This window comes from Chenopodium album, chromosome 11 (genome assembly GCF_948465745.1).
Source record: "Chenopodium album chromosome 11, dcCheAlbu1.1, whole genome shotgun sequence".
Classification (NCBI taxonomy): Eukaryota; Viridiplantae; Streptophyta; class Magnoliopsida; order Caryophyllales; family Amaranthaceae; genus Chenopodium; species Chenopodium album.
Window position 1 is genome coordinate 50,141,777 of NC_137844.1, and position 26,878 is coordinate 50,168,654.

Genomic DNA, 26,878 nt, shown 5'->3' on the forward strand with positions numbered 1-26,878 from the left:
TTTGCTTTTAAAAATTAAATAAAGAATATTGATATTAAAATTGATGTGAACCAATCAAATTGAATGGGACACTATAGTGGGATAGAGGATTCGGACCCATTCAACCTAATATATTTGCAATAATTCTCATTTTTTTATGAAGTTACACAAAACAAAAAAAAATCACGCAAATTTTTTTTTTGAATTTCAATTAACAAAAATTAGCCGACATTAGAAGAGATCAAACAATTAGCGAGCATGAAAAAGATGAACAATACCTTAAAATCCCTTACCGCCGTATAAATTTGCGGTTGTGTTGATAAAACAAGACTACAAATTCCAATTTTTTGTGATACAATCAAGTCAATTTTATTTTTATTTTTATTTTATTTTTATTTTTGTGTGTGTGTGATCTTGAATTTGGCTCTTTAATTATGAGCGACTTTACGTATTTTTTGATATAGCTTTTAAAATTTTCAACTAAAAAAACCCTGAAAATAAATTAAAATAAAACCGAATGTACCCAAAAAAAAAAATATACATAAAAACCAACCAAAAAAGTGAACCAAAACTAGGTCAAAGGAAAATAAAAAATAAATTATTTTCTTCCAAGTCAACATTATAGCTGGTTTAGGAATTAAAATTTACAACTAGCCGTTTTAGTAAATACTCTTGTAAAATTAGCCATTTTAGTAAAAGATCCGCACTTTGGAGTCTTGGACTTCACCTATCACAAAATATGGTTAGAGTTCGTTATGTATGAATAGTAAAAGAGAAACTTGTGATTAAAGACCTTTTAAGTGGTCGACTTTTTTTAAAAGGTCCTTTTTAAGTGAAAAGTAGAGAAAAAGGATCTTTTAAATTGTATTATCTTTTTAGGGGATACTTGGGTGAGTTTTCTTGGTGGTCAATGCCGGAGCTCCAACGTTGACTTTCACGTGTTAGTCACGTGAGTTAAAAAAAAATTATTATTTTGTTCCCCCGAATTTCCCTCCATTCTCGAACTACCCCTTTCTCTTTCTTTCTTTCTCCTCCTCACTAATTTCTTGTAAAGTGTTGCACCATGCAATAACTATGCATAAACATGCCACGTTAGATGTCATACAACTATACAAGTGATGATATTGGATAGTATTTAGGTATTTTAGTGTTTAATTTTTGATAAACTATAATTTTAACCTTTCACATACATAAAATAATTTTTACTCTCTCTGTGTTTTAATAAGTGATATAGTTTGACTTTTTCACTATTTAAATAATGGTTTTGACTTGATTAATTTACTAATATATAAAAAAACAAATATTATTATTGTATAATACGTTGTTGGATTTATTCAAATGTATACTTTCATAACACTTGTATTGGTAGATAAATCGTAAAATTTGTATAATTTGATAATTCATTTTATCAAATAGTTCCTATAATTTGTACAACAACATTTACAAAATGGTTATCGCGATCCGAATCGTAGGATCGTACGATCCTAAGATCTAATTTTAGTCTAATTATTCGGATCGGATGCAGAATCACATAGAAAGCAGGATCGATGTAGGATCGTTCAGGATCAGATCAGATAGGATCGTGTATTGTACAAGATTGGGCAGGATCGGACGATCATGTTTTTCACTTTATTTATTATTGGATTGTACATGATTGGTCAAGATAGGATAAAATCGTGTAGCTAGGATCGGTCAGGATTATATGATCCTACTTTTTACTTATTAAAATAAGCCTAAAGCAATCACACTTCTCTCTAAGCCAAGAAAAATTACTACCCAACTACTTAAACTATAAATTTTAGCATTTTTTGTGGCTTTAAAATTGTGTATCCAGTTATGTAGAACCCTTTTCATTACTCCTTCTATATATCTATTTCGTAGGATCTTATTATTCTACGATCCGATTTTACCGATTTGATCCTACTCCCATCACCGATCCAATGTGGGATCCCGATCCTGACAACTTATGTTAGCTTTATCATATTAGTGTGATTGGCTAGTTAAACTGATGGGGCATGACAATTAAATGTTAGATCGATCATATATATATATATATATATATATATATATATATATATATATATATATATATATATATATATATATATTGGCATAATGGAAATTAATTAATTAACTATGTTCACGTATTTTTTTTTTGTTTTTATACAAAGTTTATCGTAGATTACTCCCTCGATTCCTAATATTTTGCGCCAATTCAAAAATTGAGTTAAACTTATAATCTTTGACCATATAAAATACCGTTAATTCATAAGACATAATATAATCATGTAAGATGTTGGATGTGTTTATATATATTTTATTAATATTTATTTTTTATAATTTTTACACATATAAAAATGGAGATAAAATTATTTTAATAATCATAAAAAGTTAAATGAGACAAAATATTAGGTACGGAAGAGAGGGGTAACTAATAGATACTTGGAGCCTTGTAGGTTGTACTGTATTGAATTTAAACACATGTCACGACGCCTATAATAGCCAAAACAAGAAACACGTTGTTGTCTGGTTCTTAAAAAAAATATATTTGTATATATATATATATATATATATATATATATATATATATATATATATATATATATATATTTTTAAAAAAAGAAAAAAAAACTAAAGAAAACATTGTCTGGCACCAATTTACTTCCATTCTTATTTAATTGTAAATATATACTTTTTCTGTTTTTTTTATAATTGCAGTACTTTGACTTTTACACTATTTATGTGTCTCACTTTGAGCTTTAACGATTTATATTTAAGTAAAAATATAGTCATCTGAGATTTTGTTAGATTCGTCTCGACTTATACAATTTTAATATCTAAGGTTTATAATTTTTTACATATTGGTAACTAAAGATATTAACGATTGAAAACATGCATCGACAAGCGTGAAAAGAGAAGTGTTGCAGCTATAAAAAAAATAGAGGAAGTAGCTTTTGTGCTATTCACATTAAAGGTGTCAAAACTAAACTGACAAAAAAAAAATTTGTTTTGAATTGTAACCGATCCGATTTGATTCGAGAAATTCAAGATCCAAACCTGATTTGTAACCGAACTGAACTCAACCCAAATTCGAATTTGACCCGATTTGAACTTAACCTAGCACCGATTTAACCCGACTTACTCAACTCGAAATTAATTTAACACGACTTGAATTCAGATAGAATCGGATTGACTTGACCAGAACTCAATCCGAACCGAAATTGACCCGCCAAATACTTGATTCAATCTGATCTGTTTTTGATCCGAACTGACGGACTCGATTTTAACTCGACCTGATTTAGACTTGATATGATTTCAAACCAACCATGCATAATTTTAAACCTAACCTAATATTTACTTTTTTTTTCTTAAACGTATATTATTGACATGATATGGAAAAATGACACGTGAATGACTTGATTTTGACCCCAATTACAAGATAAAAAAAGTCAATTTTTTTTTTTGAACAAAACTCAATTATTAATCTAACTTAGATTAAACCCACAAAATTTTACAATGATTTATAATATTAATTAAAATCCATCAAAATAAATTCTCATATTTTTGAATGAAATTAAAAAAGTTTGAATCTTAATTTATACCTAAAATTGAGCCCCAAATCTGAATTAGTCTAAAGGGTGAACTAGGAGGAACACCAAAAAAAGTAAAAGATAATAGAATAATATTTTATACAATAAAACATATGGAAAATATGTGAGTATTTTATACAATCTGAATTACATGAGATTATGAGTTGGTGAATATTTTTTTTTTAAGAAAGTGAATCACAGTGATATAAAGTAATAAATATTTTATTCGGAATTGAATAAAAAAAAAGTTTTGGAGGGAAAAAAATAGCACCATGTTGTGACATGTGTCATGGTGTCTGTTTTAATATTATGTTATTGATTTTAAAAAAGTACTTATTTGAAAATTAAATTTGGTCAACCGAACCAAAATTCAGCCGAACACAAAAAGTATCTAAATCAGAATTGATTGAATATTGAATCAACCTTAAAAATCAAATCGAACTTAATATAGCTATATTTAACTGAATCGGAACCAACACGATCCAAAGTCATTCGAGAGTGTTTTGAGGTCGATCAATAGTGAAAATCCAGTATACTCCGTAGGTAGCTAGTATTTTACAACATTTTACTTTTTCTTAGATAATATCTTACAACATATACCTTTTATTAGCTTATTTTTTACAACATTTTTTTTTAGTTAGTTTCTCACAAAATTTAGATTTTATTATGAGTTTCTCACAAAAAATCCTATATATAATGAAAATTATACTATGTACTTCGTATAAAACTCATAATTAATGAAAATACATAATTCATATTAAAAAAAAAATGTACTCCCTCCGTCCCCAAAACTTCGACCCTTTTGGGTTGATTTCGCAGTTATTAAGAAACTTAAGAAAAAGAAATGAAAACATATTGGAAAGATAAATTTACATGGGGTTTGTAAAAAAGTAGAGAAATAAAGTATTACAAATATATGAAAAAATAAAATTTTATATGGAAAAGCTAATTTTGCACAAATATTGTGGTAAATTGGTGGGTATTTTAATGCAAATGGGTCGGTCATTTTGGGATTAAAATTAGGTCAAAAGGGTTGAAGTTTTAATTTGGGGACGGAGGGAGTAACATTAGTTCTCACATAGTCAGTCACATTATTTCTAATCCTTATGTATAAATCATAAAATATTTAAAGAATAGTGTGAATGATACAAGCATAAAAGTTCAAATAATATTGCAATTATAACGGAGTATGGTTTTTGTCATTATATCATCAATGCTAAATAATTTTCAATGTGAACTCTTTCTCATACTCTCCAGTCCTGCCCTTTTGAAAGCAACGGTGATGCACACTGATGCTTGTCTCACTGTATGTTCGTTAGAACAACAAATCGTGATTCTCGTGGCCGGTGGCCTACCAATTCTACGAAAGATAATAAACGTTACTCGTAACAAATTATAACTCACAATAAAAAGTTATGGTTTTTTCAACGGTAAAGAAAAAAATCTTAAAAAAGGGACCAGTTTTAAATGTGTTAAGTGTTCTGGAGTTTGTATACCACATTACCACACTCGCAAAGCCTATGCATGCTTATAGCTTATTCATGGCAGAGGCCAAAGGCCAAAAGATTTTTCTTGTAGTTCCGTCTTTTTCAAATTTTGTTTCTTGTATCTGTTGGCCCCAAATCAGCCAACTTGTTGGACAACACCCACAACGTTATTAGAATGCAAACTTGCAACTAGACGCATAACTGCTATTTGTTTATGATGCATATAGGAGGGCTAAGCTAATTGGTAAATTCACTTAATTTTTGTAATTTTTTATTGTTACAGTGGTATTTTAAATGTACTATTATATTAACAGTGGTATCTTTAATGTACTACTATTATACATGTATTTTATACTACTAAAGTATAAGTTGTTTTAGTAGTACTATTTATAGTCATTATAGGAAACAGTGGTACAATATTTGTACCAGTAGGAAAAAAAAAATTTGTCTTATAACTGCAATTTACTTGCCATGTAAATATCAGCTATGTGCTACTTAACCACGTTATCATGATATTGCTCGTTTTGGGTTTGACTCTTACGGGTTTGTTTTTCGACTTCCTCCCAATCCCTGTCTTATTTTTTTCGGATTTTTCACCAAATACCCTTGAGTTATTTTTTTATTCACCATATACCTACAAAAATTTCAAATTCACCATATGCCCCTGAATTTATCAAATTAAAAATGTTACTAATGCCCAATCCGTCAGTCATATAGGCTTAATTTTCCATGTGGCAATCTATGATTAGCTGCCATTAATATTATTTATGTTTTAAAATAAATATTTAATTAATAATAAAAAAATTAAAAATAAAAAACCCACCTACCACCACAGCCCAGCCCCAGCTGCTGTAGAATCCGCCTGAACCCTCGCGTCGGTGCCTTTCAGTTTTATGTTGAATTTTGTTAATTTAGTGTCCTTAATATGCTTGGTAATTAGGCTTCTAAATAGCAGAGTCCCTTTGTTTGTGGTTGTGGTTGGCTGTCTGGGGTTTCTAGTTGTCTCGGATTTGGAGGATTGATTGTTCTTGCTCTTTGGTCTGCTGTACAAGAGCTAAGGGAGGTGTTTTCGAGTTTAATTGTTAGGTCTAGGGAGATGCTTGTTCTTTGGTTTAATTTACAGGAAGTATTTGTTATTCTTTTTGTGGTTTTGAGGTTGGGTTTTGTTATATATCCTCTACAATGCTAGATTTCAGGTTTTCTTGTTCGCCTATTTCATTTTGCAGAGATGGAGTGTTTGGATAGCAAGGTGTCTATAGGTAGGGGTCTAGCAGTTGTTTGTGGAAGAACGAATGTACATGTTCTTGGTCTATGATTGAGTGTTGGAGGGTCATGAAGGAATTATCAAGGAAAGGTAATTCCCATTGTTGGGTAGCAATGATGTTCAAAGTCATTGCTTTCAAAAATTTCTATCTAAAAGAAGCTCCCCTTACACATAGTTTGGGGGTTCATAGCACTCTAATGAAGTTGTGTCTCATCCCATTTGAGAAGGATAGACCAACTATACCCATTCGTATGGGTATCTAGTCACAAGGAGACCCAATTATGGTAAAGAGCCATGAATCCCACTTGACTAATCTTACTTTGGGTCATTGGAATTGTTCTTATTGTGTGCATCAGGCTTTGCTCATAACTTTGTCTCAATCAGACCATAGCCTTTTGTTCCTTTTACTACTCCCTTCCTTTGTCAAGTTATAGAATAATGGATAATGGTTCCTTTTGAAGTAATCTACCCTAGCTTAACTTTTACACTTTCTCCTATAACAGTGCAACCAACAAATGTTATGGGTTCATGTTATTGCATAGCACAGGTATAATTTGTGTTGACAGGTTTCACCACTATTTTTTTCGAATTCAGTCTACTAATCAGGGCTCCAGCAAGCGCAAGTTACTAACTTTTAATGCTTTATTTATTTCATATTGGTTTGTATGAGCTAGTAATTATAATGTGTGCACTTTGTATTTTACTTTCGTTTACATAGTCTAAGCTAGGTTGTAATACTATTTTTCGTTCAATGATGTCTTTGTAAAAAAATTAAAAGAAAAAAAAACGATAATCTATGCTCTGCCAGTTGCATTCTCATTAATCTTTTGAACAAAACTCCTTGAAATTGTAATCAAATTTACTCAAACAACAGAACGCTCGTCCTTGATCTCTTCTTCTCTTCAAGGTTTTTCTAATGTTTTGCAGTTTAGGTCGGAAGTAGTCTAATTTCTTTAGGAATTAGACTATTTCCTACTCTTTTTCCTTATTTTTCAATAGTTTAGGAAATTTATATTTTAATAAATCTACACGAGTAGTGTAGATGTTCGTCCGTCTCCTTAAGGTGGAGTCGTTTGTTTTTGTTAGTTTAGGGCTTGTTTGGCATTGTTTTTTGTTTTCAGTTTCCAGTTTTTTTGGAAACAAAAAACCAAAAACTGGAAACAAGAAAAAGGTGTTTCCACTTTTCTGTTGTCAGTTTTCATAATTATCATGGTTTTAATAAGTTTGACTAATTTTTGATTCATTATGTGACATATATCATATGATTTTAAAAAACAAAAAACCAAAAAACAGAAAACCACAGTGATGCCAAACGAACCCTTAGTTGTTTGTTTTTGTTTAGGGTTTTTTTTTGTTTGTTAGGGTTTATCAAAAAGGTAATCATCTTTCGCAACATTTGTTAAATCTTTAAATGCACTCAAGTGAATCCGATGATAATAATCCTTATAGCTCCAGTAAATCGTTAGATTGTCTCTCTAAAAAGGTTGTATATTCCAGCGATGTGTGCGAGAAACGTGCCGCAATGCAAGATCTGTTCAACAATCGTAGCTTTGATGATGGCTTTTTTATCAATTCATTAATTATTGTCACTTAAATATAATAATGACAAAGATTAAGGTTACAGTTAAAATTCTTACAAACATGACACGCTAGCAAAGTAACAAGAACTCACATACGTATGTAGTAGTGCAGGAGTGGCCTTAATGTATACATCATGTAACTATCTTTTATTGAAATACACAAATCCCTAATTACATCATGTAACTAACTATGTTTTATCTCATCTTATTACCTGTGATTAGTGCCCTTATTGTATACATCATGTAACCATCTTTTATTGAAATACACAAATCCATTTACACCTACAGAATATGCTTGTGAGTTGTGACCCAATTGATTGAAGAATTTATTGAACAAATAAATCAAGTGATGAAAAATTGAAAAGCGCAATAATATCTACCAAATAATGTGCGTACGTGCCTACTAAACCACTAATCCATCATCCATGCATATAGTATATGTTACAGCCTTTGTAAAGCAGCTAAAGCCTAAAGCTACTTTATTTGTATCCCTTGTAAAGCCTTCCTCAAGAAATATAATTATAATTTTCTGCTACTCATAGCTTTTTGATCCATTTATCTATTAAAAAAAAAATCTCCACTATCTTGATTTTACTGCCTTATTCAATATTTTCATCACTTATTAATTAAAAACAATGAGCATGCATACAATACTCTCTAGTCTCTACCATGAATGCACGTATTCAGCCTTAGGGTGGCTTTTAATGGAGGAGGACCATTAGCTTTATTTATGGTCATGCATGGCAAATTGAAGGTAAAGATATAGCATTTTGTGGCTATCATATATATCATTCTCGAAATGATTGCAAATTAAAGGTACAGATATAGGATAATATTTGGCTATCTATCATTCTCAATATGATTGCATCTAGCTAATCCCTCTGTCCCAAGATGTTTGTCCCATATCCCATACTCATATTATTGAGATAGGAATGTATACTGTGGTATGATATTATGATAATAATATCATATGAGAAATAATTGTGAAAAAATATATGTGATATATTGTGATAGAGTTTAGAAAGTTAAGAGAATAAGGATTATTAGGGTTAGGTATTCTTATTGTCTATATATATTGTAATACGGTCAAATATAATGAATAGGAAAAATACAATGGAAATTACATTGTGAGAAGTATTTTCCCAAATATTTAACATGGTATCAAGAGCCTAAGAATGAGAAAAACCTTAAAAACGGGAGATTGTGTAAGAGGAAAAGAAAAAAAATGACGGGTTTGAAAAAAATGACATTCTCATCAAGGGAGATAATAAAAGAATCTCAAACACAAGAGTTCGTGTAAGAGGAGTGATCAATTGCACACATTATTCATTATTTGCGTTCAATATAGAATTATTGTGAGCGTTCTCAATTTTTTTTTTTAGACCAAGTTTGATTATTTGGCGATTTGGGATCGTTTATAATCCAAATTATACATTGCAGCTTGATGATTCATGATGCAAATTTATTTTATTGTTCAAGTCGGATGTTTGAGATCTACCCCTCCGACTTGAGGGGGGGTATTAAGATAGGAATGTATACTGTGACATGAATATATCATATGAGAGATAATTATGAAAAGATATATGTGATATATTGTGATAGAGTTTAGGAAGTTAAGATAATAAGGATTATTAGGGTTAGGTATTCCTATTGTTTATACATATTGTAATACATTCTAATATAATGAATGGGAAAAATACCAAGGAAATTACATTGTTAGAAGTATTTTCCCCAATATTTAACACATATTGTGCTTTTTTAAGTTTAATTGGGTAGAATTGATGAGAGAGAAAAATGGTGGGATCTAAATTAATTTTGTGAGAGTAGAGTTGTGGTCCCTATAGACATATACTTCCTCCGTTCTATTAATATTGCAATAATGGACTTTTTGCACTATTCATCACTCTTGTTTGACAATATAATATAATTATTACATGCACTTGGTTGCACATAGGAATAGGTGCACTTAAAAGTAAGTGAGACAGAAAGAGTGTAATAGATATACATAAATAATTGAACTTGCTATCAGAGTACAATAAAAGGAAAATTTTCTAACATCACACCATGGATTATATTATTTGATGCATAAATTAATAAAGCATGCTGAAAGTCACGATTAGTTACATAAGATGGCCTTGCTTGAAGGCCTTTAGTCATCAACCTAATACATGCAAGACGTTCTTAATAAGCAAATCACACAATGTTACTAATTACTTATTAAATGCTGAAACAAGGCTAACGATTAGTAGTGTAACGTAGTACACATACTGACATACATCACATGAAACTTTATGAGAAAATTAAGCTTTAAACTAGAGCATAATTAAGTTGTTGCAAACCCAAAGTTGATGCCTTTGTTCTCAACAAAGAGGTTAGTAGGAGCCAAGGATGTATTAGCCATAATGGCGTGATATTGCCCTCCATCGTCTCGAAAATAGGCCTTAAGAAAAGCCACCATGATTCCACCTAGTGTTCTTCTCATAGTAGCTTTCGGACCGTAACTTTGTGCACACATAAGTGACATAGAAACGGCTATAGGACTTCAGTAAAACTCATTCAACATTTCCATATGACCATACTTTGTAATCACAAAATGCGACGAATTTTCCTTACACTCGTCGTAAAATTGTTGATGGTTCACGTAATTTGGAGCACATGAGATGGTGTAGTTACCCAATCCGGAACCAATTACCGTGACTGGAATCGACAAATTAAATGAGTCGGGTTTGTAGGTTAGAACATGCGGCAATGTTCGATCATCTACACGTCTACCAGCAACAGGGTCTACACCAATTAGTGCTGAAAATGTAACATCTAGCTTGATATAGGAGAAACCAAGTGCAAGAGCAAATGCCGATTTTCCTCCTCTACTATGACCGGATATTGCGAGTTTTTCGAGATCACCTTCAACTCCGGTGACGTATTTTTGTAACACCACTTGTAGATATTGAGGCATCCAGTTTGCCACGGATGCTGCCATATCTATCTCATCTTGTTGACTAGGTAGTTTAGGCGGGAATATCCGGAACAACTGAAGAATTAATTTGAAATCATTAATTACTGTCACTTAAATATAAACATGACACGATAGCAAGTACTCACATAATTATATCAAGTATGTTGTTAGATTTTGTATTAGAGTTTGGTTTGATATATTTGTTAATATTGTATATTTGGAAAGTTTATCTTGTTTAGGAGTTTTAGGCAAGTTAGGTATTCTATTGTATATTGGTATATATTTGTGATTAATAGAATTCAGAAGGCTAAGCCGTTTTCTCCAATATCTTCTTGTGTTTAACATGGTATCACAGCCTCTCTAATTTCTAGAGAATTTTTTTCGATCCTTGGTTTGATTTCTCATTAATTCCGCATATTAACTTTGTTTGTGAGATTAGGCTTCGATTTTTTTTTTTCCCAAATTCCACAAAGTTTCGATTTTTATTTTTTTCACAGAAATTAGGGTTCATAAACCCCTAATTTCTGCTCGATTTTTAGCTTGGTGTTTCCATCAGGTGCGTGTGTGTGGTGCGTCTCTGGTTGCGTGCTGCTAGGTGCTGGAGTGTGCTGCGTTGCTACGTGGTGTGCCTGTGCGTGTGTGTGGTGTGTGTGGTGCTTGCGTGCTGCTGGTGCTACGTGCTCCTTTTGTTGTTCTTTGCTGCCTTGTTGTTGCAAGGTGCGTGTAGTTTTGTGGGGTGCTGCGTTGTGTGGTGCTCGGGGTGTGTGTGTGTGGTGTGCTTGCGTGTGTAGTGCGTGCAAGTGTGCAGTCCGTGTGTGGAGTGTGCAGTTTGTTTGGTTTGTTTGTTCGTGGTTTGGTGTGATGGCTGAAGTTGAGAACACCCCTCCTCCTCCTCCTCCAAAGTACGAGCCATTCACCGACTATTATCTTCATCCAAGTGAAGGGTCTCAGTTGGTGATATGTCCTGTGTTGCTTACCGTCGACAACTATGAAGAGTGGTCGAGGTCAATTCGCAACAATCTTCGGTCCAAGAGCAAGCTCGGGTTTGTTGATGGCTCTATTGTTCAACCCGATCCTAAGCATCCTGATTTTCGGCAGTGGGGTATTGTTAATTCTACTGTTGTTGCTTGGATTTATAATACTCTTGATGTTTCTATTCGTTCTACTGTTATTATTCCTGATGATGCTAAAACTTTGTGGGATGATTTGCGTGATCGTTATTCTCTTGGTAACGGTCCTCGTATTTTTGAATTGAAACATGATATTGCTGATTGTAAGCAAAGAGGTCGTTCTGTTGCAGTTTATTATGGTGAATTGAATAAATTGCAAAATTTATTGTCTAGTTATGTTAAATTGCCTACTTGTACTTGTTCCGCTGCGAAAGAATATGCTAAGTTGCATGAGAATGAGTTATTGCATCAATTTTGTCTTGGTTTGGATCCTAAGAAGTTTGGTTCTGTGGTGTCTACTTTGTTGATGAGTGATCCCTTGCCTAGTATGAATGCTGCTTATGCTAAAGTTGTTGCTGATGAGCGTAAGCAATCTGTGTCTGAGGCACATGAGACCTCTTCTTCTTCTGCGACTGTTGGTTTTAATGCAACAGGTACGGCTTCCGGTCGGACTTCCGAGCGGATTGAGTGTACTTATTGTAAACGGTCCGGTCATGATAAGGACCACTGTTATCAGCTCCATGGCTTCCCGGGTGGGGGGCGTGGAGGGCGTGGTGGTCGTGGTGGTCGAGGAGGTAGTGGTGGTCGGTCGTCTGGTAAGGGTAAGGGTGAGTTTGCTGGTGCTGCAGGTAACTCTCGTGGTAACAATGAGCCGGTTTCTGATTCTGATCGTGGGAGTGTTCCAACGATTTCTGATGCTCAATGGAAGGAACTCATGTCTCCGGTAACGGGTGCCAAGTCTGGGTCTTCGTCAGATGGCAACAAACTTGGTACGTATAATTCCATTGATTGGCTCATTGACACTGGAGCTTCGAATCATATGTCTGGTAATATTGATCTTTTCACTGATTTACATGACATCTCTTCGCCTGTTGGTTTGCCCAATGGGAAGAGCACGACAGCAACGAAGGAAGGAAGAGTTATTTTGTCTGATAATTTAACTCTTGACAATGTTTTATATGTTCCTGCTCTTAAATGCAACTTGTTATCTGTGTCTCAATTGTTAGAAAAACAATGCTATTTTATTATGTTCACTGACAAGCTATGCATTATTCAGGACCGCAGTTTGAGGAACCTGATTGGAGCGGGGGTCCAATGTGATGGGGTCTATATTTTTCGTCCAGTTCATGCTCGGAGTCTGCAGGCGAACAAAGTGGTTATTTCAGATGCAAGTTTGTTATGGCATAGGCGTCTCGGGCATCCGTCAATGCAAGTTGTGAGCTCTCTTCCGGGAGTTTCTAGTAGTCGTAGTACTCTTAGTAGTAACTCAGTTTGTTCTTTTGATTGTGACATTTGTTTTATGGGGAAGCAACCCCGAAACTCTTTTCCATTAAGTATGAATAAAGCATCTGAAATTTTTGATTTAGTTCATTGTGATATTTGGGGTCCGAACAAGATTGTTTCTAGTTGTGATGCTCGCTATTTCCTAACCATTGTTGATGATTTTTCTCGTGCTACTTGGGTGTTTTTGATGGCTGGTAAATATCAGGCTTCTCAGTTAGTTCGTGAGTTTTGCGCTATGGCAAAGACTCAGTTTGGCAAGAAGGTGAAGGTGGTCCGTAGTGATAATGGCCAAGAATTTTTGAGTTTGGAGTCGTTCTTTGCACAGAAGGGCATTCTGCATCAGACATCGTGTGTTGACACGGCTCAACAAAATGGTAGGGTTGAGCGTAAACACCGTCACATTTTAAATGTGGCCCGTGCTCTTCGATTTCAGGCTAAATTGCCCAAGTATTTTTGGGGTGAGTGCGTTATGACTGCGGTGCATCTCATTAATCGTACTCCGACTCCGGTTTTGAAAGGTAAAACCCCTCATGAGCTTTTATTTGGTCAGTTGCCTTCTCTTGATAGTTTACGAGTTTTTGGTTGCCGTGCTTATGCTGCAAATCGTCCTCGTGTCAAAGATAAGTTTGATTCGCGTTCTCGAAAATGTATTTTTGTTGGTTATCCCCATGGAAAAAAAGGTTGGCGTCTTTATGATTTGGAGACGAATGTTTTTTTTGTGAGTCGGGATGTGCAATTTTTCGAAGATAAATTCCCGTTTCTTGAGTCTCTTCCGGATGAGAGGAGAATGTTGTGGGAAAAATATTTTGCACAACCACTTTTATGGGATGACTAAGAGGATGATTTACGGGGTAATTTTGTTAACGAAGGGGGTGCGAATCCCGGGACAGCAAGGTCCGCAACCTAGCCGCGGCAGCAGCCCCCTCACCGCGACCAGGCCGCAGACAGCTCTGCCCAGCAGAGTTCGCAACCCCACCAGGCAGAAAACTCCGCAGCTAGGCCGCGGGGAACAGCTCCCAGCCGCAGCCAGGCTGCGGAGCTCACTGCCCAGCAGGCTACGCCCCCTGCTGGCAGTGCTGGTGGGCAGCAGCACCCCTGCACGCATCAGCAGGGGGCTGCCCAGCCTGTGCAGGTTGCTGCCAGGCAGCAGGTGGCGCCGGTGAGCTCCGGTCAGTCCACCGGTGGTGGTCCGGGCTCCGGCGAATTTTTGGGTGGTGTCTCTAATGTTTTCGGTGGTGCTTCTAACGATGTTTCTCGCTCCGGTGTGGTTGATGAGCAAGAATTAGATGGTTCTAATATTTTTATTAACCCGGAATTTTTGAGGGGGAGTTCGTCGGAAAATTTGGGTCGTGGTTATTGAAAAGCAGGCTCCTTCTTGGCATCGGAATTACGTCACACATACTATCATCACTGAAAATATAGACCCCTCTACGCCAAATATCGACCCTCCCCAATCACATTCCTCAGGTAAACCTTTCCCTATAGCTTGTCATGTTGAATATAATCGTTTTTCTAACAGACACAGGTGTTTCCTGGCGACGATCACTAAGGGAAAGGAACCGTCTTCATTCAAAGAGGCGGTTAAAGACGTCGGTTGGTGTAAGGCTATGCAAGATGAGATTGATGCTCTAGAACGCAATGGCACTTGGACCATTGTGGATCTTCCTCCAGGAAAGCGGGCCATTGGTTGTGGTTGGGTGTATAAAATTAAATACACCGACAAGTCAAAGGTCGAACGTCTCAAGGCTCGTTTGGTTGTTCGTGGCAACCGTCAGGTTGAAGGTGTTGATTATAATGAGACGTTCGCTCCAGTTGCAAAGATGACTACGGTACGTGTTTTATTGTCTGTTGCAATTTCTTTGAATTGGGAGTTACATCAGATGGATGTCCATAATGCTTTTCTTCATGGTGATTTGGAAGAAGAAGTATATATGCAATTGCCTCCAGGTTACGGTACTTCGACACCTGGCAAAGTTTGCAGGTTGGATAAATCTTTATACGGCTTGAAACAAGCCCCGAGACAGTGGTTTGCTAAACTGTCCAGTGCTCTGCGAGGTTTTGGGTTTAAAAACTCATATGCTGATTACTCTCTTTTTAGCTATGTACAGGGCAGTGTCTCTTTACATGTTCTTGTCTATGTCGATGATTTGATAATTGCAGGCAACTCTCATGATGCTATTGATCGTTTTAAGGCCTATTTGAGCAAATGCTTCTATATGAAGGATTTGGGTTTGCTTAAGTATTTCTTAGGCATTGAAGTTGCTCGGAGTCCCGAGGGCATCTTTCTTTCACAACGAAAGTATGCTCTTGATATTTTGACTGAGGCAGGAATGTTGGGTTGCAAACCCATTGATACACCGATGGAGCAGAATCATCGTCTTGCACATGCTTCCGGTGAGCCGTTTGCTCAACCGGAACAGTATCGTCGTTTGGTTGGTCGTTTGGTGTATTTATCGGTCACTCGACCAGAGTTGAGTTATTCAGTGCATGTTTTGGCACAATTTTTGAGTGTTCCACAGGTTTCTCATTGGGATGCGGCCATTCGTGTCTTGCGCTATCTTAAGGGTAGCCCGGGACAAGGTATTTTGTTGCGACCTACGAAGGATTTACGTTTGACAGCGTTTTGTGATAGTGATTGGGCGGCATGCCCCTTGAGTCGGCGTTCTTTGTCAGGTTATTTTGTTTTCCTAGGTCGTTCCCCTGTTTCTTGGAAGACTAAGAAACAGCCTACTATGGCCACATCATCTTCTGAAGCTGAATACAGGTCTATGGCTTTTACTTCTCGTGAGTTGAAGTGGTTGAAAATGTTGTTGTTTGTTCTTGGTGTTCAGCATTCAAAGCCTATGCAGTTGTTTTGTGATAATCAGTCGGCTTTGCATATCGCTAAGAATCCGGTGTTTCATGAGCGTACGAAACATATAGAGGTAGACTGTCATTTTGTTCGTGATGAGTTGATCAACGGTAATATTTCTACCTCATATGTTTCGACAGGTAATCAGTTGGCAGATATTCTCTCTAAGGCTCTTGGACGGCAACAGTTTGGTTTTCTTTTACGCAAGTTGGGCATTCGTGATTTACATGCTCCAACTTGAGGGGGAGTATTAGAGTTTGGTTTGATATATTTGTTAATATTGTATATTTGGAAAGTTTATCTTGTTTAGGAGTTTTAGGCAAGTTAGGTATTCTATTGTATATTGGTATATATTTGTGATTAATAGAATACAGAAGGCTAAGCCGTTTTCTCCAATATCTTCTTGTGTTTAACATTTTGTGCATCACAAATTGACATGCATGTACAATTATAAAAGTAGTGATTTGATCAAAGCAATGTGAACCATGATACAATTTTAATTAAGAGGAGTTTTTAGTGATGATAATTTAATGAATTGAATTTGTAAAGTACAAAAAGTGGATTAATAAGGTCATAAGGAGTACAAATGATGAAATGAAGCACATAATATATGCATGCCCGGCTGGCCCTTTTTTCTAGCAATATTTAAATAATTATAGAAAAGTGTACATTGGTCATTATACCGTCTACTTAAAGCTCTTAACCCATGTACAGATGTACTGGTCAGTGGTCTCCGGAATAACATGTGTTGTAACTTGTGAGTCTTGTGACCAATGGAACATATTATAATGACCATCATGCCCCTCTTCAATGTGTAAATATAACGGATTAAAGTAACAATTGTACAAAAATCACTTAAATCAACCATCATTAATACAAGTACAATTTTTTTTTTTTTTTTTTTTTGAGTAAATACAAGTATAATTTAGTATTACCTATTTGAAGCAATCATCATTTATCAATAATAAAATATCTACAATTAAATAGAAATCAGGTGAAAATAGCAAGCTAGCGCGCAAGAAAATTAAACGCACAGGTAAGTTTATGATTTACCTTAGGAGCAACCACGATGAAGCCATGAGAAGCAATATGTTTAAAGAATTCAGAGTAGTCTTCATTAGAAAGCATGGTGCCATGAATAAACAATAGAACAGGATAAACTCCTGCTTCTTTAGGTGAAATAATGATCAAAGGCTCTGGAGCAGAAAATTCATATTTTTTCACCTTAATTGGTTTATTTGTCACTTGAAAATTACCCTTTTGGAAAACATTAGTAATTTTTTCAGAATTATGTTTTTCTAAAATTGTTGGGAAAGTTTGAGCTTGGGACTTAACAAAGATGAACACCCCAAAAATTAACAATAATAACTTTGCCATTATATTATTGAGCTATCTTATGAGTTTCTTTGCATATGGTTGAGGATTATACTTTGCATGAACCATCATATATATAGCACCTAAAAGTCTCCTATTTTTTATTTTGCTTTTATTATTTTTTTTCAAAGGGCTTTCTATATTTTCATAGTTTTTATATATTATTAATAACAAAGATATGTAATTTCAAAGTACTTTATGTAAAAATAAAAAATAAAAAGTTTGAAAAATAGAACCTCTTCTCTTTTAGGGGATAAGGTGACCATACTTTTGTTCCACAACAGTTGTTATGCATGTTATCGCAGTCTAAAGAGAGAAAGAAAGAGACCTAATTTGTTGATGCTATGTTATTTTCAAATAAGTTGAAATGATCTTTCAAAAAAAAAAAAAAAAAAAAAAAAGAGTTGAAATGATGAACAAATAAAAATGAAGGATATAGATGATGCTCGAATACGTGAAATCCAAATTGTATGGAGAAAATTCAAAGAGGAGGTGTGAGAGTATGAGACTGATTAGTGATTCTAATGCAACATCATGTTTATCCATTATTAATGGATGATAATTAGCACTGTCAAAACGGTTTGACAGTTCGGTTTCGGTTCGGTTTGAAATCGGTTCGGTAGTTAATCGGGTCGGTTTGGAATCGGTTTAATTGTCTCGCGGGTCGGTTTTGGTTCGGTTTAAATAGTTATCGGTTCGATTCGGTTTCGGTTTATTCTTAAGCGGTTTTAATTCGGTTCGGGTTGTAAATAGTTCGGGTAGTAAACGGTTCGGTGCAGGCGAGTTGCAGTTTGTTAACGGTGCGGTGTAAACGGTTTTTATCCCGGTTCAAACAGTTTCGGGTTGGAAACGGTTTCGGGTTAGAAACAGTTCGGTTCTTTTTTGGTTCGGTTTATAACTGGTTCGGATCTTTTTCGGTTCGGTTTTTTACTGGTTCGGTTCTTTTTCGGTTCAATTTATAATTGGTTCGATTCTTCGATGGTTTAACCACTTTAACGTTATTCATATCGGTTCTATTTCAAGTTTACTAAATTACGGTTCGGGTCGGTTTTCGGTTTCAAAAAATAAATTGTTTATCGAGTTGTTTGGATTCGGGCAGTTAAATGGCTTTGGTTTGAAATTTGATAGTACTTGCTAACCTTTTGCGTTCACAAGTTTTAAATAAAGTCGGCAAGTCGCGAATCATTTCATATTTAGGCAACATATTATAAACAAATTCTCATTTATTTTATAAATACATATTATGTTCTGTTTCAAGTTTAGTCATACTGATCTTACTAGTTTATTACGAAGTAGATTATAAGAATTAGTGTATTAATGTATTATTGTTATACAATTAGGTTATTATATGCTTCTTATTTAATCATTTATATACTACGCATACAATCATAATCATGACTTGATGAGTTCTTGACTTCTTGTGAAATGGAAATTTGCAATTTGGTAATTCGATACTTGATTAGTCAACAAGACTGATAATTATGACTCGTTTATCATTATATATTTTCATGAAATTATGAAGATATTACAAAGTGCTTTGATTTGTATAATGAAAGAAAACACTAATGACTAATTAACAAGGTCATATTGATCAGTTCAATCGATCATATGTACTAGTGTACTACACATTATTAACACGTGGTATCTAACCATCTCAATATCTCATAGATAAATATTCGTATCATCGTTATTCGTATGTATTAGTACAAACTACAAAGTTATACGAAGTAGCTCATTAGTGATCTTTTTAAATTAATCTATTTATACATTTTATTAATATAACGTTTTTATAATTTTTACGTGTATGAAAATAAAGATATACTAGTAGATGTTTTAATACGTGTCTTGGGCACTGATCCCGATCAAATGGGGCAAAAAAATACTAAAGAATTGAAGGAATAATATTTTTGTAGATGAATGTACAACACACAAACACACACGGATCACCACTCTCAACCATAGATTAAAAAATCAATGGTTAGATTCTTTCTCCCACAACACACATGGATCACCAATCTGAACCATAGATTAAAAAAATCAATGGTTAGATTTACATGAAACCACTCTCACCCTTTTGAAACCCTTTCACTCTCACTCTCACTTTACCACTCTCACCTTACCACTCCTCCTCACGGCGCCTCTTCTTCTCACGGCTAAGCGCCTCTCCGTCTTATCACCTCTCCGTCTCATCCTCACGGCGCCTCTCATTCACGGTGTTTGTTGTCCTTATTCTGAAGCTGTCCTGGCGCCTCTCATTCACGGAGTCATTGGTGTTTGCTGCCCTAATTGCTCCAAATTCAGGTATGATATATACACGGCGTCTCTCTCTCTCTAGATTTTAATTGATATGTGTTGTTGGTATCATGGTATGAATTGGTGTTGTTTTTTTTAATTGTTACTGTATATAGTTTAAATTGTTTTTTAAACCTAGTTTATTCACTGTAAGGCTCGACAAAATTCGACGAGGCAAAGGTTTTTTCTCCCCGTAATTTTCATATTTTATCAATTTCCTTGTTTTTTCTTGTATAATTATAACTCAATTATATATCTGAATACAAAAATTGAATCTTGTTTTGTCTGGATTATTGTTAACAATTTGATATAACTATTAATTATGCAAATTAGTGTTAGTGTGATTTTATTTGCTGCTATTTGTTTAATTGTTGAATTTGTTGTCGTTGGCATAGAATTCTGAAGAATATATTGATATATAATGAGCACTAGGACATTAATTACTTTGTAAAATAAGAAAATAAGGTAGAATACAGTGATTATTTTGTTGTCCTCTATCATGGTATCATGGTATCTTTACTATGCAGAAACTGAGAAACCTGTTAAAATCAGATTTATTAGATCTTTGTTCAGATTTGACTTGTTCTTGCCTGTATTTTACATTTTCATCCTTAGCCGTGCTTTAGTATGTCCGGTTAAGCGGTTAGGCTATTTGTGGTCAGAGTGGCTTAAGGTGTACTTTCTCTCATATAGCCATATAGGGTTGTTACTTGTTAACTTATTTGAAAATGCAAGCATGACTTAACTGCAAACCTTACAAAACTGCTAGGGGTACAGGTAGTAAGGGAAACCTGATACTAGCAGTCTAGCAGTGAATCAGAACCTAGAAAATCTGCATGATTGCTATCAGAAAAAAAAAAAAAGCTAACTAAAATAGCTCCATGCACTAAACTTATTCAGTTCTACTTGACATATTTCCTCTGCTTCAACTTCTGTACTAGTGAATGGATTAGATCATTACACATTTACACATTTATACTCTAGTGTAATTCCAGTTAGTAATTGAACCAAAGGTTGTTTGGATGAAGATTGCTGAGTATATCCTGCATTTTAATCTTGCTATGTGCCTGCATTTTATTGTTGCTGAATATATGCTGCATTTTAACTCTAACATGTGCTTCATTTTCATCAAGATAGATTGCTAAATATGTTGTAAATTTGTAATTCTTGTTAAGATTGCTGAATATGTGGCCTAGTATTGATTTTGTTTCAAATATGGTTTTGTTTCTATTTTTTTAGTAATGGAGCAAGAGTTTGGAAATTATGATGAGCACACTATAGATTCTCAAGACACTGTTCAGAATCAAGATTCTTCTCAACAACAAGTCACTAACACTAGTGGTAGTAAGCGTCAACGAACATTAGATGTGTGGAGGCATTACACCTTTTTTGATAAGTTGGTTGGTGTTGCTCTGATAAGATATGCCCGATGCAATGTTTGCGGTAATGAATATAAAGCACCAGGTACGGCTGGTACCTCCACTTGTAAAGCTCATACTACCTCATGCATGAAAAAACATCCACATCATCCTGGACATAAAGAAAGTGGTGTTCAGCCTTTGTTTAATCAAACTCGTCATTTACAATTGCTTGCTAAAGCTATAATTTTGCATTCATATCCTTTAAGTATTGTGGAGCATCATGGCCTTAGGGAAGTTTTTACGAATTTGAACCCTAATGTGAAGCATGTGTGTAGAAACACTATTTTGAAATATTGTATTGTTGAGCATGATAAGTTTAAGTCCTTGTTGTTGCAAAATTTTTCTGGAATTGAAGGTAGAGTTAGCTTCACTTGTGACTTGTGGACAGCATGCACTAATCGAGGTTATCTCACTTTAACTGCACATTATGTTGACAAAAATTGGTGTCTAAGGTCTAAAATTCTGAATTTTAGGTATTGTGGTCCTCCTCATACTGGTGTTGAGATAGAAAAATTTGTGTTTAAACTTATTGGGGAGTGGAAGCTTCAGGGTAAAGCTTTTGCAATTACTGTTGATAATGCTCGATCCATGGATCTTATGGTTGATCTATTAAAGAAAGATTTAATGTTGACTTCTCCTCTTCCTTGTAATGGTAAATTTTTTCATATTCGATGTTCAGCTCATGTGTTGAACATTATTGTTCAAAGAGGTTTGAAAGAGGTCGATAATAGTGTTCAAAAATTGCGTGAAGTTTGTAAATATATTGATTCTTCGGACTCTAGGCTTACTCAATTTGAGCATGCTCTTTCTGAGGCTAATTGTGTGTTTAATGGTAAGTTACGTCTTGATGTTGTGACTCGTTAGAATGCCACCTATACGATGCTCCGAAAAGCTTTAGAAGCAAAGGAAGCCTTGAAAGTGGTTATCGATAAGTTTATGGGTTATGAATTCAAACTTTCGGATTATGAATGGGATACAATTGCAAAAATATGTAATTTCCTAAAGCCATTTTATGAAATCACTGTGTTATTTTCTGGTTCAGAATATCCTACTGCAAATTTGTATTTTGCTAGTGTCTTGAAAATTGAGCACACGATAACTAAAGCTCATATAGACCCTAAACTTGCACCCATGGCAAAACTGATGCTTGAAAAGTTTGAGAGCTATTGGGATGATTATAGTTTGATCCTTTCAATTGCTGTCGTTCTTGATCCTCGCTGTAAGCTTATTAGAGTGAGAAAGATGTTGAAAGTGCTTTATGTTGAGGAGGCATGTGATGAAAAGGCAAAGGTGATTAAAGATGCTCTTTTGGAGTTGTATAACTTTTATTCATCTATGTCTTCCGGTTTTAACTCAAGTACATTTGTTCCCCCCTCCATCCCAATTGTGACCGATATATCAAATGGTGACGATGATGACATATTCAAGGTAATTAATTTCTTTTTTAAAAAAATTACATAATAATAATTGTATGTTTTAATTTTATTATTTAATAAAAGCATTTTGTTTGAACTTTTCTAGAATATTGATGATGATGATGATGATGGCCCATTAAACCGACCATCGATGGAGATTGATAATTATTTGACTACTACTCGTGTCCCATATATTGAAGGGGAGAATTATGATGTTCTCAAGTATTGGGAATCTCAAGTTAGGGTGTACCCTATATTAGCTGCTATGGCTAGGGATGTTTTGGCCATTCCTATAACATCGGTAGCCTCTGAGTCTTCTTTTAGCATGGGTGGTCGTATTTTAAACAAGTACAGGAGTGCGCTTTTGCCTAAGAATGTTGAGGCGTTGGTTACCACACAAAATTGGTTACGTGGTTATGATTGTGATATTGAAGAAGACGTCCTTGAAATTGGTAAAGAAGTGATAGATGAAAGTTTTGCATCTAATTCGGAAGGTATTGACGTTCTTTAATCTTTTTTTTTTTTTTTTTTAAATAGCTTTTTTTCCTCCTGCCTCCCTCCTGAATTCTGCTCACATATAGCTTTTCTTTTTCCTCAAGCCTAGGCGATGCTACATTGGGGTGAATTCTGCCATGTCTGCTGCTATTCTGTTATGCTGCTGCTGTTCTGCTTGTCTGCTGTTCTGCTTGTCTGCTGTTCTGCTGCTGCTATTCTGTTATGCACTTATGCTGCTGCTGTTCTGCTTGTCTGCTGTTCTGCTGTTCTGCTGTGTCTGCTGCTCTTCTGTTCTGCTGCTGCTGTTCTGCTGTGTCTTCTCTGCTGTTCTGCTATGTCTTCTCTGCTGTTCTGCTGCTCTTCTCTACTGTTGTTGCTGTCTCTGCTGTGTCTACTGACTGTTTTAGTTACTTGACATCCGCGGGTTTTAAGCCTTTAAGGGTGTAGGTAAATGTTGTGGCTTTTGTTGAGTAATTTCAAGAAACTTTTTTGCTAAATGCATTTAAAAAAATTATTATGTAAACTGGCAGTTTGGCTGCTTTTGGTTATTTCTGTTGATAGTGATGATGATGATGGTGATGAGTGGCATTGTTGGTCAATGCACTTTGTGATTGTATTATTTGCTTGGGGTAAATTTGAGTACATTGTTACTGTGTTTCATGTAGATGAAAACTTGATGAATTTAGAAATTGGAAGTATAAAACCTTGGTATTTTGAAGGTAGCTCTCCTCTTACATTTGAAGTTCATTCAAAACAATTGAGAAAAATATAGCAAGCCTTTGAATTGACTCTAAGGGATCCTAACCTTTATGATTTTTCAAACTATTCAGGATGTGCAATTAACTGTGATATTCAATGGCCTATGGAGTTAGAATCTTCCTATTGATTTAATGAAAAGCTTTTTTTCCATTGAATCCATGTCTAACAGTTTGAGACACTTGAATTTGTCCTGTCCAAGTTCCAAAATTTCCATCTTTGACTGTTCTAGAGAAACCGGTAGTCTGCAGATTTAATGATAAGTTTGGAATATTGTGTGTGGCTCTTTAGAAAAATTGATAAATTTGGAATATATGCTAAATATATTCTAAGATTTCTAATATTCAATCCATTTAATTATATAAAAAAGTTTGTACTATTCAAAATAAAAAAAAAATAAATAAGTTTGTAAACGGTTCGATTTATAAGCGGTTTGGTTCATAGACGGTTCGGTTTACAATCAGTTCGGTTTTTAAATGGTTCGGTGCAAACGGGTAGCAGTTTGCTAACGGTTCGGTGTAAACGGTTTTTATGCCAGTTTAAACGGTTTCGGGTTGGAACCAGTTTCGGTTTAGATACGGTTCAGTTCTCTTTCGGTTCGGTTTTCATTCAGTTCGGTTTATATTCGGTTCGGTTTGTTAACGGGTTCGGTTCTTAAACAGTTTACCATTACTCGGGTCGATTCGGTTTCGGGTTTACTAAAATACGGTTCGGGTCGGTTTTCGGTTCCAAAAAATTCGATTTTTAATCGGTTCGGTTCTCATTTGGGTCGGTCGGTTTCGGACAGTTAAACGGTTTTGGTTTGAAATTTGACAGCACTAATGATAATGATTTACTTAACGTTTTGTGGAGGTGTAAAACCATCTGTTAGGTAAAATACAACGGAGTAATATGATGATCTGAATGTGTCCATGACAAGACCCATGAAAGATCCATAAAAAATAATAATAATAATAAATAAATAAATATTAGGAAATTTTGCGAACAACTACCGCAAAAGTTTCAACTTTGGGAACAACTACCTTTATCATTTTTTTTTGCGAACAACTACCACAAACTTTACCCCCATTAACAGCTATTTGCAACATTTACCAAAAAGGGGTGCTATCTATTATTTGCAACAAAACTATTTCTTTCCTAATATAGTAACTTTTTTATGGTAAAATGACCGGAATACCCTCATTTAAAAATTATTAACACATAATACTACACATAATTACAAATTATTATAACCCTAATCTAACTTAATCATCTAAGCTTTTCCCCTCAAAAAATCAGATTAATCCCATCTACCCACCATCCCTCTCCATCTTCATCTCTAAGTTCATCATCATCTCTCATCTTCTTCAATTCGATCTTCACCTTTTAGTTCACCATCATCATCATCTCTCATCTTCTTCCCTCTTCATCTCTCATCTTTCATCATCTTATTCTTTATCGTCATTTCTCATCTCAGATTGTGGGTGGATGTTGGTGGTTTTTGTGTGGGTTCGGTAAATTAGGTGGTAGTTATGGTTCGTGGGTTGTATTTGTGGTTTGTGGGTGGGTGTTATTCGCGGATGGTTGTTTCAATTCGTTGGTGGGTGTCGGTGGTGGTGGTTTTGGGCGGTTCTGGGGATAGTTTCGTGGTTGGGTTTGGTTTTTGGGTTTCAGATCTAGTGGTTCTAGGGTGATTTCGTAGTTATTGTGTGGTTACCGTGATTCTTGGGTGGATTTCGGTGGTTTGTGGGTGACTTTCGTTGAGTTGTGGGTGGCGTGGGCGGTGGTTCGTCAATTCTGGGTGGATTTCATCAGTTCGTGGGTGGTTGTCGGTGAGTTGTGGGTGGCGTGGGTGGTCGTGGTTTGTGGCCTTGTGGGTTCTGGGTGGCGTGTGGTGGTTGTTCTGGTGTTTTTTTAATTGTAATTGCTTTTTTTATTTGATTAATGTAGTTAATTATATGTCCATAACTTTCAATAATCATGTTTAAGAAGTTTTGTCTAGGAGTCCGCATATACCTCCTTTGTTGCAAATAACTGTTAACGGAGGTAGTATTTGTTTCGTTAACACTACCAGTTAAAGATGGACGTTTCCTTGCCGTATATGGGGCCCACCCTAATTTGTTTATCTGGAGGTATAATCGTCTTTTCAAGTACTAGTGGAAGGGTACATGCGTCTTTTTATATACTAGTTGAGGGGTACATGTGTAATTTTCTTACCAAACAGTAAATGCAAGTTGTAAACAGTAATTGGATAGCTCACCAAAAGTACTGAATAAATAACCACATTTTTTCAATATATTTACAAAAATGCCACTAGATTAACAAAAATTCGTTTATCTGGCATATTAACTTGTATTTGCCCGTCCTGTTCATCTGATTTTCAGTGATCTAAACTAATATGAATTTATTATTAGAACTATTTTAATTATAAATTCAACTTTGATAGCCCATAACCATAATATACGAGTAAATGATAATTGATACATATATATTATAATTGCATCACAAATAATGCACCACAAATCTTATCAGTTGACATTAATTTTGAGTGATTACCAAAAAAAAAAAAAAAAATAACTATTAGCATAGTAGTATAACGAGTGATTCGTTGTAGTGATTGACTATTTTTATGTAAGACTTTTAAATAATATAATTAACCACCCACATCTACGTATGCTTAAAAACTACGTGCCATGATAAATGTAACAAATCAGGGTGTATCAAGCGAAGAAGCTAGTATATAAAATCATAAAGATTTTTTGTAGTAAAGAGTATGGAAGTTTGTACAATAATACAACAAAATGAAATTACACAATTCAATTCACAAATTATTTGAGTTGGTAGGCTGGCTTGTAATCATTAGAAAGACAATTTTGAACGTTGTTGCATAATTGACAAAATAATAACATCAATACTACTAATTGTTTTGTTACAAGTAAGGCAAAAGACAGCAACACGCATCACATACCATATAAGATATGACCAT

The 26,878-nt window shown here is 34.8% G+C and overlaps 1 pseudogene across 1 annotated transcript; it reads right to left on the reverse strand.

The window, feature by feature from the left end:
• Positions 1-9,947: 9,947 nt before the first annotated feature.
• Positions 9,948-17,720, reverse strand: LOC145569064 (chlorophyllase type 0-like; annotated as a pseudogene). Its single transcript, XR_014096046.1, has 2 exons — positions 17,214-17,720; positions 9,948-10,931 (listed from the first exon to the last, which is right to left on the reverse strand). The product of XR_014096046.1 is annotated as a chlorophyllase type 0-like (transcript).
• Between the last annotated feature and the right edge of the window lie 9,158 nt (positions 17,721-26,878).